At 45.8% G+C, this 17,109-nt stretch overlaps 1 long non-coding RNA gene across 1 annotated transcript in view; it reads right to left on the bottom strand.

Moving 5' to 3' along the window:
• LOC137645949 (uncharacterized) overlaps positions 1–11,959 on the bottom strand; it is a 200,837-nt gene extending 188,878 nt beyond the window's left edge. Inside the window, exon 1 of the long non-coding RNA XR_011045367.1 lies at positions 11,628–11,959. This is a non-coding gene — a long non-coding RNA (uncharacterized lncRNA). The remainder of the gene's footprint in view (positions 1–11,627) is intronic.
• Between the last annotated feature and the right edge of the window lie 5,150 nt (positions 11,960–17,109).

Raw genomic sequence — 17,109 nt, 5'->3', positions numbered from 1 at the left:
ACAGTGCGGAGACTAGAAATACTAGAAATACGGAAGGAGTCGAATCGAGGATTCGCTACTCCCGAGTTCTGAGTCTTAGCAGTAAACTCAGGGACGAAGCTGAAGGTTACCTCTCCACATCCCCTTGAATGGGTGATGTCGTATGAGACCATGAAGTTCGCCGGCTCGCTTGGCCAAGGCCAAAGCTAGTAGGAACACAGTCTTCCAAGTTAGGTAGAGATCTGATGCCTGGCATAATCGTTCATAGGAAGGTCTCTAAGAGACCTGAGAACTCAAACCACGTTCCATGGGGCAAGTCTCACTTTCGACTGGGGGCAAGTAAGTTCATAACTCCGTATGAGTAGAGAAAGTTCTAGCGATGAAAAAATGTCCATTCCTTTCAGTCTGAAGGCGAGGTTTAAGGCTGAGCGATAGCCTTTCACTGCTGAGACTGAGAGGCGCATTTCTTCACCCAAATACACGAGGAACTCCGCTACTGCTGGAATAGTGGCATCGAGTGGAGAGATACCCCTTCCACGACACCAACCACAAAAGAATAACCGCTTTGCCTGGTAGACTGCTCTGATGACTTCCGCAGATGTCCAGCCATCCTGATCGCAACTTGGTGCGAAAATCCTTTCTCAGAAACTAGATGCTGGATAGTCTCCAGGCGTGAAGTCGTGATGATGCTAAGGCTTTGTGGAAGATGTTAGCGTGTGGTTGTTTGAGTAGATTGTGTCGTAGAGGGAATTCTTTTGGAGGCTCCGTTAGGAGTTGCAGAAGGTCCGGGAACCATTCTGCGTGATGCCATAGCGGAGCTATGAGGGTCATTGAAAGATTGACCGATGTTCTGGTCTTGTTGAGTACCCTCCTCATCAGACAGAACGGGAGAAAGGCGTAAACATCGATGTTGTCCAACCGTTGTTGGAAAGCATCTTGCCAGAGAGCCTTGGGGTCTCGGATTGGGGAACAGTACAGTGGGAGCCTGAAATTTAGGGGCGTTGCAAAGAGGTCCACAGTCAGAGAACCCAACAAAGACAGGACTTTGTTGGCTACTAGATGATCCAAAGACCACTCGATACTCACTATCTGAGATGCTCTGCTCAGATTGTCGGCAAGCACATTCCTCTTGCCCGGAATGAAATGTGCCGATAGTGGTATCGAGTGGATTTCTGCCCATTTCAGTATCTCTACTGCTAGATGGCATAGTTGCTGAGAAAAAGTACCTCCTTGCTTGTTGATGTAGGCCACCACTGTGGTGTTGTCGCTCATCACCACAACAGAGTGACCGGCCAGGTACTGATGGAACTGTTGAAGGGCTAGAAAGACGGCCTTCATCTCTAGGAGATTTATGTGGAGGTATTTTTCTGACTCTGACCAGAGGCCTGAGGTCGTGTGGTGCAGCATGTGGGGCCCCCACCCTTTTTTTGAAGCGTCTGAAAACAGCATCAATTTTGGGGGAGAACGAGAAGATCCACTCCCTTTCGTAGGTTCTCGTCTGCCACCCACCACTGTAGGTCCGTTAGTTCCGCAGGTTCCATGGGGATCTGGATGTCTGGGGAGTCATAAGCTTGATTCCACCGGGACTTCAGTTGCCACTGGAGGGATCTCATCCTGAGGCGACCATTGGGAACTAGACGGGCCAGCGATGAAAGGTGACAGAGGAGACGTAACCACGATTGGGCTGGAAGTTCTCATCTGAGAAAAGGTCTTACGACCTTCCTCAGCCTTGCTATCCTGTCGTCTGATGGGAAGGCTTTGTGGAGAATTGTGTCTATAATCATGCCTAAGTATACCAGTCTTTGAGTGGGAAGCAGGGAGCACTTCTCGAGATTTACCATGATCCCCAGATCTTGGCAAAGTCTCAGATGTTTGTCTCGGTTTTGAAGAAGGGTTAACACTAAGTCTGCTAAGATTAGCCAGTCGTCCGGATAACGGAGGAGACGGATGCCAATCCTGTATGCTCAAAATGATGCTAGGGTGAACACTCTGGTGAAGACTTGTGGTGCTATGGAAAGACCAAAACACAGCACCTTGAACTGGAATTTTCTGTTGTCCAGGCTGAATCTTAAGTACTTCCTTGTAGACGGATGGACTGGGATCTAGAAGTACACATCCTTTATATCCCGTGTGCAAATGAAATCTTGCGTCTTACTGCTAGTCTGACCGTGTCTGCCGTTTCCATGCTGAACGGAGTTTGTTTGACAAACTTGTTCAGAGCTGAGAGGTCGATGACTGGTCTCCCGCCTCCCTCCTTCTTTACAAGAAAGAGTTGACTGAAGAAGCCTGGGGATCCGTCGAGGACCTCTTGGAGAGCGCCCTTCTTCAACAGGGCCTCCACTTCTGCCTGAAGGGCTTGGCCCTTGCCGATCCCATGGCAAGGGAGTTCAATGACACTGGATTCTACGTCAGGGAAGGTAGAGATGTTATGAACGGGACACGGTATCCTAGACTGATCACGGAGATTGTCCAGGAATCAGCCCCGAGTTGCTTTCACCTGTTTGCACAACTTTGTAGGCATCCCCCTACTGGTGGAAATGCAAGGGGACAGCCTATCCTAGCATTTGCAGCCTCGGCTGCTCCCTCTAGGATCTTTGCCTCCCCTGGAAGACATTTTGCCCTTGCTTTCTTTGACAGGAAAGGGCTTAGACACCATCGTCTTCACTGCAGTTGTCGTCATAGTGGTCTTGGCTGGACGGGACTGCTGTGGTGCTGGAGGCTCATGGGGTTTAGATGTTAAAGCCCTATGGAGGAGGGAGTCTTGATGTGACTTCCTCCATCTCTCAGCACCATGTTCCACATCCTTAGGCTCGAATAGAACAGACCCCTCTATGGAGGAATATCTGAGCCTATTGATCTCGGTGCTAGGAACCTTCAGGTGGAATCTCTCAGCTACTGCATCCCGACGTGTCAGGATGGTATTTGCCCACAAGTTCGAGACTTGGTGGGCCAGAAACTCGATTGTGCAAGTACCTGAGAGGAGGAAGGTTTCCATAGCTTTCCTGGTACATTCCTTGGAGAAAACTTCAGAACGTACCAGGATACCTATGGTCCCCATCCAGATATCGAGCCTCAAAGTGGCTTGCATAGCACACTTCGTGACCTCCTCCTGGTTGAGGATCTCGGCTGCCGAGAACGAGACCTGCCGGTTGGAGAGTCTCAAGAGGGACTCCGTTGGTTAGCTCTTCCAGCGAGTGGTGAAGTGGAAGAGCTAAGCAATGCTTCTTCAGGATCTCAAAGTACCTCCTCTGCTGTGTGCAAGTAGGTGGGAGGAGCTTGTTGGTGGTATCAGAACAGTTGGAGGAGGACATCTCTGAGAGCTGCTGGGCGATCTTGCTACTAGTACTGTTCACCCTTTGAGACCAGGGCAGGGCTGCACTGGTTTTAGAGGGCTTTTGAGTACCAAAGACGCGGTCTAGGACCATGTCTTTGCCCTCTCGAGAAGGGATCTCTGGGTCAGAAAACCTGTTGAGAACCCTCATTAGAGTCAGAACCTGCCAAAATGCATGGTCTGACTCCTGCTGGTCTCCTCCTGTTGTAGAACTTGCAACAAAGTCTCCTTCTATCCCCAAAGACTCTTCTTGGGGAGAATCGCGGACATTCCCTGAGTGGCTGGCTCGCTCTATCCTAGCCCTAGTGGAGGACTTAGGCAATGTTTTGGAGTCTTTGGATTCCTTCACGGGAAGGATGTAAGACTCCAACATTGATAAGGGTGGCATGTTTCTTCTAATCCCAGACTGAGTGGAATTCTCGGTGTGAAGAGAGGCTTCCTCCATTGGTGCGATGGGGGAAAATCTCTCTACGCGTGATTCCCTTGGTGACGGGAGATCTTCGTCTGAAAGGGTAAGGAGAGTCAGTCCAAGGAATAGGAGAAACCTGCCTTGAAGGTCTTCGTAGAGTCAATTTCACCCTCGGGGAAGTGACTGCATCCAGAACTCTCTTTCCCTCTTCAGCGGGGTAGAGGAAGCCATGGTTCCGTGTCCCAGCTCAGAGTCGACAGGCTCGAAAGCCTAAGTTACGGCTTTGATCAGGGCACTGAACCAGGGCTGTTACCTGACAGATGCACTGACAGTCATAACCCCTGAAGGGAAAGGGACTGAAGGAACCCTTGGAGGAGTCACTGGAATAGGTGGGTTCGCCTTTGGTAGCTTTGGGATCCTGAACCCCTCTGGAAGTTTCCCTTCTCCTACAATGCGCGGTGGTATGCGCTTCAGGGGAGGGGATTCAGGCGATGGCGACCTCGCCGGACTTCATTCCTTGTGATGCGCAGGCTGGCACACGGGAGAACATTGACGCCCGCCCGCCCGCGCGGAAGAACATTGACGCCCGCCCGCCCGCGCGGGAGAACAATGACGCCCGCCCGCCCGCACGCGCGGGAGAACATTGACGCCCAGGCGTCCCGCGCGGGAGAACATTGACACCCGGACGTCCCGCGCGCGCGGGAGAACATTGACACCCGGACGTCCCGCGCGCGCGGGAGAACATTGACGCCCGGGCGTCCCGACATTGACGCCCGCCAGCCAGCCCGCCCGCGCGCGCGGGAGAACATTGACGCCCGCCCGCGCGGGAGAACATTGACGCCCGCCCGCGCGGGAGAACATTGACGCCCGCCCGCGCGGGAGAACATTGACGCCCGCCCGCGCGGGAGAACATTGACACCCGCCCGCGCGGGAGAACATTGACGCCCACCCGCGCGGGAGAACATTGACGCCCGCCCGCGCGCGCGGGAGAACATTGCCGCCTGCCCGCCCGCGCGCGCGGGAGAACATTGACGCCCGCCCGCCCGCCCGCGCGGGAGAACATTGACGCCCGCCCGCCCGCGCGGGAGAACATTGACGCCCGCCCGCCCGCGCGGGAGAACATTGACGCCCGCCCGCGCGCGGGAGAACATTGACGCATGCCCGCACGCGCGGGAGAACATTGACGCATGCCCGCGCGCGCGGGAGAACATTGACGCCGGCCCGCCCGCGAGCGAGAGAACATTGACGCCCGCCAGCCCGCCCGCGCGGGAGAACATTGATGCCCGCGCATGCGGGAGAACATTGACGCCCGCCCGCGCGGGAGAACATTGGCGCCCGTCCGCCTGCGCGCGGGAGAATATTGACGCCCGCCCGCGCGGGAGAACATTGATGGCCGCCCGCGCGCTCGGGAGAACATTGATGCCCGCTTGCCCGCCCGCGCGGGAGAACATTGACGCCCGCCCGCCTGCCCGCGCTGGGGAGAACATTGACGCCCGCCCGCCCGCCTGCCCGCGCTGGGGAGAACATTGACGCCCGCCCGCCCGCGCGCGCGGGGGAGAACATTGACGCCCGCCCGCCCGCGCGCGCGGGAGAACATTGACGCCCGCCCGCGCGGGAGAACACTGACGCCCGCCCGCCCGCCTGCGCCCGCGGGAGAACATTGACGCCCGCCCGCCCGCCTGCGCGCGCGGGAGAACATTGACGCCCGCCCGCCCGCCTGCGCGCGCGGGAGAACATTGACGCCCGCCCGCCCGCCTGCGCGCGCGGGAGAACATTGACACCCGCCCGCCTGCGCGGGAGAACACTGACGCCCGCCCGCGCGCGCAGGAGAACATTGACGCCCACGCGGCAGGAGAACATTGACGCCCGCGCGCGGGAGAATAATTGACGCTCGCGCGCGGGAGAATAATCGCGCTCGCGCGAGGGACAATAATCGCGCTCGCGCGAGGGACAATAATCGCGCTCGCGCGAGGGACAATAATCGCGCGAGGGACAATAATCGCGCGAGGGACAATAATCGCGCGAGGGACAATAATCGCGCGAGGGACAATAATGGTGCTCGCGCGAGGGACAATAATGGTGCTCACGCGAGGGAGAATAATGGTGCGTGCGCGAGAGAGAATAATGGTGCTCGAGCGAGGGAGAACAATGATGCTCGTGCGAGGGAAAATATTGAAGCTCGCACTCGGGAATATTAGGAGAATCACGATGAGTGCGCAGTAGAGTGTTCGCGCGCATCTGTCAAAGACTTAGGGGGCGCGCGCCGCAGAATGTCCCCTAGCGCGCGGGCACGCAGTAGATTCCTAGAAGGATGGCGCACGTGCGCATGATGTAGGGCGCGCATGCAGGAGAATATTGGCAGGCGGGAGAGCGCTGTTGTGCAGGCGAACGATGGCGTGCAGGAGAACGTTGGCGCGTAGGTGAGTGCTGGTGCGCAGGTGGGTGCTAGCGGGTAGGAGATCGTTGGCGCGTAGGCACAGGGCGCACAGGAGAGTCCTGGCGTGGAGGATATTGTTGGCGCATGTGCACATGAGGGCGCGCATGGCGTATGGCGGAGCTATGCTCTTGTTGGCCCGTATGCGTATGTTGGTGCGTAAGGGCTTTAGGATGATGCCCTGTGTTAGGGCGAGGAGGGTGAGCAGGGCGCTGTAGTGAAGGGGCCTGACGAGCTACTGATGAGCGCTGGTCAGGTTTCGTGGGCGCGTAAACTGTTGGCGCGCAATAGCTCGCTCAGGTGGAGCCTTGTTAGGCCCATACAGGAACTCCGACGGCAGGTCAGCAGGTCTGTTTTGTGGAAGGTCGACGTGTCCTTTAAAAGGACGACTTTCCACCGAAGGAGATCGCGAACGATCTGCAGAGAGGTCCAGGACCGAAGCAGGTGCAGTGATGGAAGATCAGTCTAGAGGCTCCTGTGCGGGGGTTCTGCATAGATGATGTTGAATCAAAGAGGCGCCTCCCCACTGCAGGTGAAGGAAGGCCTCTATGGCGAAGAGGAAGGCTAGCCTTCTGACGGATGCGCCCTCTGGGGGCCGTTGAATCAGCAAGCTGACCTTCAGCAGTCCTCCGAAGAGGAGTCTCTGTAAGTGAACTCCCCCAAGGGATAGAAACACTAGCAGGAGAGGGTGACGATGGACTTAGTTTCCCCCTCGTAGGATGATCAAGAACGGGGTAAACTAAGCCGTCAGCTACCGTAGAGTCTGGAGTGGAAGAGGAGACGAGTGAAACCGCATTGGATACCTCTGACACCACAACGTCAACAAGAGTCAGGGGATCAACCTCTGATGGTGACGACGATTGCTTGACAGCAGCACCCTGGCGGATATAATCAAGCAAAACCTCCTTAGAGGGCGAACCCATAAGCCCCAAGGAGGACCAAAGCTGAAAAAGGGAAGTTAGTGACATGTCCTCCCCCAGGGGGAGAGGTGAAGCTGCTTGCTAGGGAAAGCAACGTCATCTCTCGAGACCCGAGGTTGGTTAGAAATAAATCGGTCTACGGTACCACTCGACGGTCTCTCGAAAGAGACCGACCGAGTGGGAGCTTCGGAGGAGGTTTGGGCAACAGAAGAAGAGGGCTTGGGTTTTTCTTCCTTCGAAGATACCTTCGAAGGAAAAACATCCCACTTGGACTACTTCTTCCGCCGTCGCGAGAACCTCTCCCACTGGGAGACAGACCACTCCCTACACTCACTGCACTTGTTGACAATATCACACCGTTGGCCCCTACAAGAAGGACAAAGGGCGTGAGGATCAGTCTCGACAGCCAACATGAACGTTCCAAAGAGGCGGTAGGGAAAACCAGGGCAGGTGCGCATGGTCGCAGAGGCCAACTTCATGTACACAGTATCTAGAAAAAGAAAGAAAAAAAAAGCGTTAATGGGTGCCAATATGACAGCGAGGAAGAGAGGGGACACGTCCGACCACCATCCGAGCCGAGAGCAAAGTGAGCTCAAGCACAGGTGTGTGAGGAGAGGGTAGCAAGCTACCTTCCCCTACCCTCGCTAACTAGCGGTGTGGGTAGTAAACCCTGGTTAAAAATTAATGGCTCGTCATTTCAGCTACGCTGAAAGTAATACCCCTATTAAATAGCGTGATTTGTATTCCAGTTACGGAAAAAGTTTAATTACAAACTATTATAATTTCACTTAAATCATTAAGAAAACAATTGGAGGCGCAACCTAACCAGTGAACAGGAAAGGTGCTCCTCATATTAGTACACTGTCGGAGGTCCATGAAGGGTGAACGGCCTTGAGAAGAGAAAGACCGAAGTCAATCTCTGAAAGGTCACATTCCCTTCCTTCAGTAATCCCTATGTTCCCCGTGGAAGAGGGAAAGGCAAAGACAACAGTTGAACAAGGAGGGTCCAAACGATGACGATTCCCCAGCGGCGGCCGCCGAGTCAACGGTAGGTTATCCGCCGACGGGAAGACCGATGGACAAGGGGGGAGAGGTTTGTATTCCAGTCACGGAACAAATGATACTTTAATTACTAGCAAAACTGGAATTCGTTATAAGAAATGGACGAGTGCTGGCTAGTTTGGTACTTTTCTTTATATGTTTAATAGGGGCTGGGGCATAACAACTTACGTATCGGTTGATAAAAATGTGAAGTATGTTTTTCACCTTAAGCCCATTGTTTACAGCTGAGAGACTGAAGGGGACTTATTGTGCATGCTTGGGTTCTGTGCATTTATAATGACGCACTGTTAGGAGGTTTTTAAACCAATTAACAGTTTACCAGTACTTTTTCATAAGTTCCCAGATGTTCTGCAACAAGCCATTTTTTTTCCACCTTCCCCTTCAATTTCAACTTAACCACCATCACGTAAAGACGTCTCCAAGATGGAACTTAAGGGAAGTGCATCAATCTATTTCAAAATTTAGTGTAATTTCATTTGTGGGCAATTGATTATGATGGAAATGCTCTCCGTTCAGTGTAAAACTATTGTTACTCTTGTGAAATTGGAATATAACAGCGAAATAATGCCTCAAAGGTCCGATTCTGACTTAATTTTTAGGGAAGACTAGCCTATTTCCTACTGCAAAGCTTCTGTAAAGATTGCCATGACAAAAAGTGTCAATCATAAGGTGAGGAATTATTTGTAATTTACTTTTTCATAATGTAATTATTTATTTGTGATTTACTTTATCATAATGTAAGGATTTATGTGTGATTTACTTTAAAGTTTGTGACCTGGGAAGGTGGGGTCTGGCTAGGGGTTGTGACCTGGGAAGGTTTGTGACCTGAAAGGGGGGTCCAGGGGGGTTGCCTCCCGGCTAGGGGTGGTGACCTGGGAAGGGCTGGGGGTTCAAGGGGATTGCCTCCCTGCTAGGAGTTGTTACCTGGGAACTACTAGGTTAGGTTAGGTTGGTTTGTTAGGTTCTGCACTCTTAAAAATTCCAAGTGTTAAATAATCATGTTTTGGCCGGTTTTCAGCCACTTATATGAACCAAATATTTTTCTAAATGGTAACCTTGTGCTTATTTTGCATCTCTGACCATTATTATTGCTGTAATTCACTCGTTAATGACATTTCCCCATCCAAAGAATTCCTGGTTTCCCACTGGGGTCCCCCATAATTGCCTTTAAAGAAGGGGATCCATAAATTCATGAACAGGTGGTTTGCCCCAATAATCATGGTCAGAAACGTATAAAACACAAGATAGCGAGTAGGAAAAGTATATGGTTCATCTATTTGGCTGGAAATTAAAGTATCATATATTTACCTGGAGAAGTACTGATTTAAAAGCTTAAGATAGAGATGAATGGCAAAATCAAACTGAAGACCTCAGCGCCAATAAGCGTGGGAGATGATGAAGTAGATTATATGTATCCAGTATATTCCTATTGTACAGTATATATTGAGTGTCACATGGGCTATGTAGGTATATTGAGATGTGATGTTAGAATTTGTTCTAAATTGTTTTCAACTTTTCATGATGATGATTATAATAATGTTATTCATTGGCACTTTAAATGTATGCCTCCTAATGGTTAATGTCTAGGAGAGGGCCTCATAAAGATAACACTGATATTCAATTTATTTTTACTAGAATATGTAGGAATGTATGTATATAATGGTATACCAGTGAGATAATTTAGTGAAAATCAATAATAGTCGAAATATCGACGATCAAACTCACGCTACTCTTGTCTTCCTCCCAGATTTTTCTAAGTCTGTTGTTATTGTTGACTGTGTCTTATTTTTGCTCAAATGAGCCCTTTAACCACTATAGTCCGCAGACAAACTAGTGCACTATGACGTCTTCACGTTTGGCCAATCAGTACGACAATACATTTTCTTTCCCAATGACGTCTTCACGTATGGCCAATCACAGTGCGACAATACATTTTCTTACCCATCACAGTGCGACAATACATTTTCTTACCCATCACAGTGCGACAATACATTTTCTTACCCAGCCATTTTATTTCGTTCCTAGACATGCAGGCCGTAGCAAGCACGTCATCTGATATTGCACAATAAATTGAAATTCCTGTTTCTTGTGCCGACTGTTTCTTAAGTTACGGTGAATTTGTTTTAGCCTATTCGGGGAAAATCGAAAAACTTGTGGATTTGTGCCAGACACACAATTTAATTTTTCAAAATAAAAATTGTCCGCATTGTCACGAAGTGTGTAGGGTTGATTACAAGAAACATAGTTTTAGGTGTGATAAGTCTTACATTACGAAAGGACGTAGACGTAAGCGTTGTTCATATAAAGTGTCTGTGTTTGTGAGTACCTGGTTTTCCAAAGGAAAACTGGACATTGAAAGCCACTTCCTACTTCAAGATGCATGTCAGGGAACCATCGCAACGGCTTCACGTTTTCCTCAAAGCAGCAGCACATCTTTACCAACCAACAGTTTAAGGTAAGCTTCATTGATTTATAGAGTATATTATAATGGTGATAGTATAACGAAGGGGGGAGGGTCGCAGCCTAGGTAAGGGTACAGGGCCCCATAGGCTAGGTTAGGTGGGTGTCTTAGGTTTGGTGGTGCCCTGAAAATCACTGTGGCCTTAAGGGGGGGTCGCAGGGGGGGGAGCGCCCCCCCCCCCGTTAGGCCTAGGTAGGGGTACAGGGCCCCCAGGGTAGGTAGGTGGTTGTATTAGGTTCGGTAGTGCCCTGAAAAATCACTTTTCTCCTCCTCCCCCCACCCAAAAACCCCGCTTCCCACTGGGGTCCCCCATAATTGTAGTAGTAGGTTTATGCTTACATTTTATGTGTAAGAGTTAAGTCTTAGTTTATTTTTTATTCATTTCCTCATGTTTCTATGCGATGTGCAACAATAATCTGGTTGTTTTTTGCCGTTTTTCGTCGTTAATACTTGAAAAACGGGTGCGGCCTTCTCCTAAACATTTACCCTACTAATAGCTGATACTCGTTTTTTCTAGATACAAGATTTGTGAAAGTTTGATGACCTGTCAAATTAGGTTAGGTTTTCAGTTATGAGCAAAAGAGAATGCCAATACTCATAGACTGGACCCACAACCCATCGTTAGGTTGCCTTATAGACCACCTGCGTATAAATAAAGCCTCTAAAAGACATGATAGGTTTGGTCGCTTTGTCAATAAAATGCAAAGCCATTGAAATACTTCCCCATTGCGAACATTTTTACGAAGTTAAGTGAGAAAGGCATTAGTTACAAAGGAAAAAAAAGAAGTATTTATTGTTGAATAAGCGACTGTAGTACTTTCATAGCTGAAAGGTAATCAAGATATTTTCGAAACAGAAATAGCCAGCAGTCATTATTCCAACAGTAGCAAATAGGGCAGTAAATAACCAACTGCTGCACGGTTACACAACGACTAATTTATTTCAAGTTAACCTGTCCAAATGGCTGTGAAAACATTTTATAAAAATCAGGCATTTTCCATTCATCGTACGCTAAAACTATATATACTTACACATATGGCCAATTGTCTAATGTTATTTTCAAGTATTTTTTCTGTTATTCTGCTGGTGCATGATAAGAGGGAATACCTTCCACACGTCACAGATTCACGATTCACTGAAAACTCGTCCAAGGCAGCAAATTTTTGAAGGGTGACACACAGTATTGCCATTTGAAGTGAGATTTGGTTTTATAAAGACAGCCTAAATATCACATGAACATCTTAAATGTCCTTTAAGGCTGCCGGAAGTTATTGTGAAGCCTTCAGGTTGCACAAGAAAGGCTTTATTCCCTTTGGAAAGAACTTTAACCTACCAATATCAAACAGCAACCCTGACACATGCTAGCAAACTACTCCGACGAAATTTATCTCACTTATTGCCATGAATGTAAATGAAACATGATAGAAATTAACATCCTGTAACTGATGATAATATTTATTAAATGATTTGTTCATAAATTGACATTTACCTTAAAAAGAAAGCTTAAGGGAAATTTGTCAAGGTAATTTTTTTTCTGTGATTGGTTAACCTGTACACCAGAAACTATTTTTTGAAGGGTGACACATGCTAACAAACTGCTCCGACGAAATGTTTTTCGCTTATTGTCATGAATGTAAATGAAACATGATAGAAATTAACATCTTGTAACTGATGATAATAAGTATTATATGATTTGTTCATATATTAACGACATTTACCTTAAACAGAAAGCTTAAGGGAAATTTTCCAAAGTAATTTTTTTTTCTGTGATTGGTTATCCTGTACACCAGATTCATCACTTCATCAGTAGTGTTTGTGAACTTGTGATCGTGCGAAGTATGTCAAACGCGAATTATCGTTATATTGGGTGTTATGACTTTAAACTAGTGAAGATTTGTGGTTTTGTAACGTATGTATATAACTATTTGCCATTGTTTAGTGATTGTATAGAAGTAACTTAAGGAATTCCCCTTAATTGTTGGTTATAATGTAGAACTGACCTAGCATGACGTGAGATTCCCTGATTTAGCCACTCCATGAAGCATTTAGTGGTTAATGAAATTTAGAAAAAAAACTAGTTTTCTCCCAATTGTATCATTTTTAATCGTATTAAGGTATTATAGATAAGAAAAAAGGTGAGACTGGCCTTAATGTAACAAGGACATGTAGGCCTAACCCTCACTTCAGCTGTAACCTAACCCATCGTAGGGTAGTCTCAATTACTACTACTACTACTACTTGTTAGGCTACAATCCTAGGTATTTTTGTAGGCAATCCTATGTGGAAAGGCAGGATGCTATAAGCCCAGGGGGTCCAACAGGGAAAATAGCCCATGAGGAAAGGAAACTCAAGGAAAAATAAAATATTTCAAGGCAAAAAGACATAGATGTAAGATGGAACGTAGATGGAAAAGAGCTAAATCCTTCCAAGCCAGAAATCTATATAATAAGGTCAGAAATGACTATAACATCCTGTTAGAAAAAACAAAAAGAAAATTCTACAACGGCGAAAGTATAAAAACTAATAACATGAGGGAGTTTCACAAAACCTAGATGATTTGATGGGATTAAAGAAAAAAAATATGTCTTGCCTGAAAATGTCTGTGCAGAGAAATTTGCTATATTCTTCAATGGAAAAATTGGTAAAATTTATAGAGGTTTCCCCCAAAATCACTTAGAAGGACAGTCAGTTATGCCAGTGAAGGAGGGTAAGAAGTTAAAAAAATTCAAGGAAATAAATATGCGTGACTTGTTAAAGGTTATGAGAGAGATGAAGAATATATATTGTGGAAACGGCCCTTCCCCCAAATAGCTCAATAAGTGATGCTCCAAACAAGAAAGTTGTATATAATATTTACCTAAACATAATCAACCTAAGTATATCACAATCTAGTTTTCCTAGCTGTGAAAAAACTGCGTTGATCAAACCAATATACAAAGGAAAAGGTGATGTAAACGAACTAAATTCACATAGGCCCATTTCAAATTTATCCTACATGTCGAAGCTTATTGAAAAAATCATAAGTGAGCAATTATGGGTGCATATTGATGAGGTATTAGAGGTATTACCGGAAAACCAATCGTTCTATAGAGCTAATCACTCAACAGAAATTACCTTATGCTCAATAATGAATGATATGATAGGTCTTCTTGATGAGGGAAAGTGTTGAATTTTGATTGTTAGATCTTAATGCTGCCTTCGATACTGTTGTGCACGAGTACTTACTTGACGACTTTAAGTCCATTAGAGTGACTAAGGAAGCACTGGAATTTTTACGAAGCTACTTAACGAACAGGAAGACTATTGTAGAAGTTTCTAGAAACCAATCTAGTGAGAGAATTCTTATGAAAGGTGTACCACAGGGTAGTGTTCTGGGCCCTATCTTGTTCAACATATATACTATCGAGCTATCACATATCTTGAAAAAACAAAAAGTGGGCTTTAAACTATATGCAGATGATACTCGGTTCTACCTTTCAATTTCTGGCCAGTAAAAAGGCCTCATAACTCTCTAGCTTGGTATCACAACAGGTGGCTGGTGCCCAGGCCTGGTAGAATTAATATGCTGTTTGGACACCATGTATCTCTGTCTTGGAGGTGATACAGTTGTATTTACATGGGTACATTTTAGCCTAGGCATATCCTACCATGCCAGGTCCTTGAAAGTTAGTATTTTTTAGTGATAGTCATAATTATATCCCCCTACGCCTATTAACGCAAAGAGCCTTGGTTAGAGATTAGATTTTGCCAGTCATCTCTTATCTTGAGCTTTTAATTCAAACCTACTCTATTCAGCATCTCCTACTTCACGCTTCATAGTTATCAGCCATGTAGGCCTTGGTCTTCCAACTCTTCTAGTGCCTTGTGGAGCCCAATTGAAAGTTTGGTGAACTAATCTCTTGGGGAGTGCAAAGAGCATGCTTAAACTGTCTCCCTCTACGTATCATGATCTCATCCATATGTGGCCCTGTTAATTCTATACAATATCTCTGCCAGCAAGTTATCAAATCTAAGTACTTAAACTAAGTCCCTCGACTTCATAACTCTAAAATTCCTCTTCAGACTGAGCTCTCGTTTGTTAGTTTGTATGTTAACAACATAGATTATGTCATTATTACATCATTGACTGTATTCTACCCAGCAAGACGTCACCCAAACTTCATAGTTTTTAACCAGTGACAATTATCCACATTTTACTTGGGACTAGCATTTCAACAAAATTAGAATCATGTGACTTGAATACCCAATCAGGTGACAGTTTTACTAGGAAACAAAACTTTTCTCCACTTTTCACACAATTTCCACCACTAATTTTTCAGTCTTTTGAGAGCCATGGAGGCGTGTGAACCTTCAACATCTGGTGCAGTTTCTCATTTACTATCTACTTTGACATCAATTTCTATGGATTTAACCCAAGTTCTTGTCTCAATTGTTATTTAAATTGTAAAGATTTTTTTGTATTATGGTAACATCAAAAGAATAATGAAGTACTGCCAAGATTAGTGTTTTTAAAAATGAAAGTGACACTATTTGCCCCACCTGTGGCGCTAAGTGTCGACTTGATATTAACAAAAAAGCATTTTGGTGTGACAGAAGACATGTTGTATTGAAAAACAAGAAGAAAGTAGAAAAAATGGGTATTTTTTACGTATCCATTTTTAAGGGAACTTGGTTTGAAAAGTTTCATTTAGATATAGAATCTAATTTGTTACTTGTATATAGTTATATTGTTGTTAAATCTAGGTATAAATTTGTTGAAAATGTATTAAGAATTTCTCACAAAACTATAAATGATTGGTGCTCATTCGTTTGTGAGGTGGTTGTGCATTGGTTATTGCCTTTACCCTCCAACCTAGGTAACCTAAGTACACAAAGGGTTTTAGGCTGTCTTATATTTAATATGACTATGTAAAGGGGGTCGTGGGGCGGGCAAAGCTCCCCCCCCCCAGCAAGGTAAGGATATGGCTACTGGGTTAGGTTAGGTAGTTTGTTTAGGTTACCTGGTGGCCTTGTTTATTGCAAATTCTACATGTGCCATTATTCGTATGTTAGAACGGATTCTTTAATTCATTCTCCCCCAAACACCCCGATTTCCCATTGGAGGTCCCCCAAGATTGGAAAGGTTAACAAATACTGTTCCTCTTCAAATGAAAGGTCAGATTTAGAGAAAGCACAAAGTAATTCAGCAGAAAAAAAAAAGTTTTCAATATTAAACTTAGCCGGTGATTATATAGCTGCAACTCTGTTGCTCGACAGACAACTCTACGGAAAAACTCGCCAGCGATCGCTACACAGGTTGCGGGTGTGCCCAACAGCGCCATCTGTCGACCAGATACCCAGCTCTCAATGTAAACAAAGACTCAATTTTCTCTCTGTCGAGGTGTCGACAAGACGTACTTTACTCGCTGTTGCTAAACTGGAGTTTTTCACATCTATTTGATGAAGTACTATATTCTAGTTTTGAGCTTTCGCTATGCAGGTGTTTTATCTTCATCTTAAATCTTGAACTCGTTTTGGATAGATTTAATTATGGTGACAAAGAGAGTATGGACTTTCTTTCACTTTTAAATGGCCGACCCTTCCCTTAGACGGAAGTGTGTTTAGGCTTTTAGTAATTATCTTATCACGTTATAGATTTTCCTCTATATATTTTATATCTCTCCGCCTTTATTAGGCCTCTTCGATTAACTTTCCATTTATAATAAACATATAAAAATAAATTTTAATGTTTTGTTTATATGCGACCTTTCTTGAGAGTAGGCGGTCCTAACTTGGAAACCGAAGTTAATCAACGTTGAGCCCTTTATATCGTAATTAGCTTTTAAAGAGCTAAGGATTTAAAACTTTTTAAATGTAATATTTTATGAAAGAATTTCTTTGATAGTCTTCGTACTGTTTTCAAAGATGAACTAACGTTTAGTTTATTTATGCTACGCAGTTGTTGACGTTCAGGACGTTCAACATGCGCTCTATCGTTACGATAGAGAGAGAGAGTATCACGGTTTCACTTTGCAGTAAGAGTAAATCGATTCTGACGTTTTGTTCATTCTTTCTTAGCTTAAATGTTTTAAATTCTATTTTAAAGGAACTTTTTATTTGAAAAACCTTTCAGTTTTTTCCTTTAGTCAAATAACATATTTTTTTTGACGAAATATAATTGGGCTCTTCTCTTAGGTGCGAAATCAAGAGAGAAAGAGAGAGAGAGATAGAGACGGAGGGAGAGAGAGGAGAGAAAATGTTCCGTTCAAGCGGGTAACGTTGTTCTCGAGTTACTCTCGTCCCTAGTCGCTGTACGGGGAGGAATGATAAAACGTTTTTAGTTTTTTATTCTCGTCCCCAGGCTATGTGCGGTGAGAGATTGAAAACGTAGTTTATATGAACTAGTGTTTAGTCTCTTTCCCAGCCACTGATTTTTTTATCTTAAAATATGTTTTCTGTTTTTTGCTGGTATTAATGAGCTTGCATTATACGACTGATTTCGCAATTACTACCTTTTAATGAAGGGTAGAATTG

The sequence above is a fragment of the Palaemon carinicauda genome, chromosome 8, assembly GCF_036898095.1.
Source record: "Palaemon carinicauda isolate YSFRI2023 chromosome 8, ASM3689809v2, whole genome shotgun sequence".
In the NCBI taxonomy this organism is placed as follows: Eukaryota; Metazoa; Arthropoda; class Malacostraca; order Decapoda; family Palaemonidae; genus Palaemon; species Palaemon carinicauda.
This window is presented reverse-complemented; position numbering and strand designations above follow the sequence as displayed.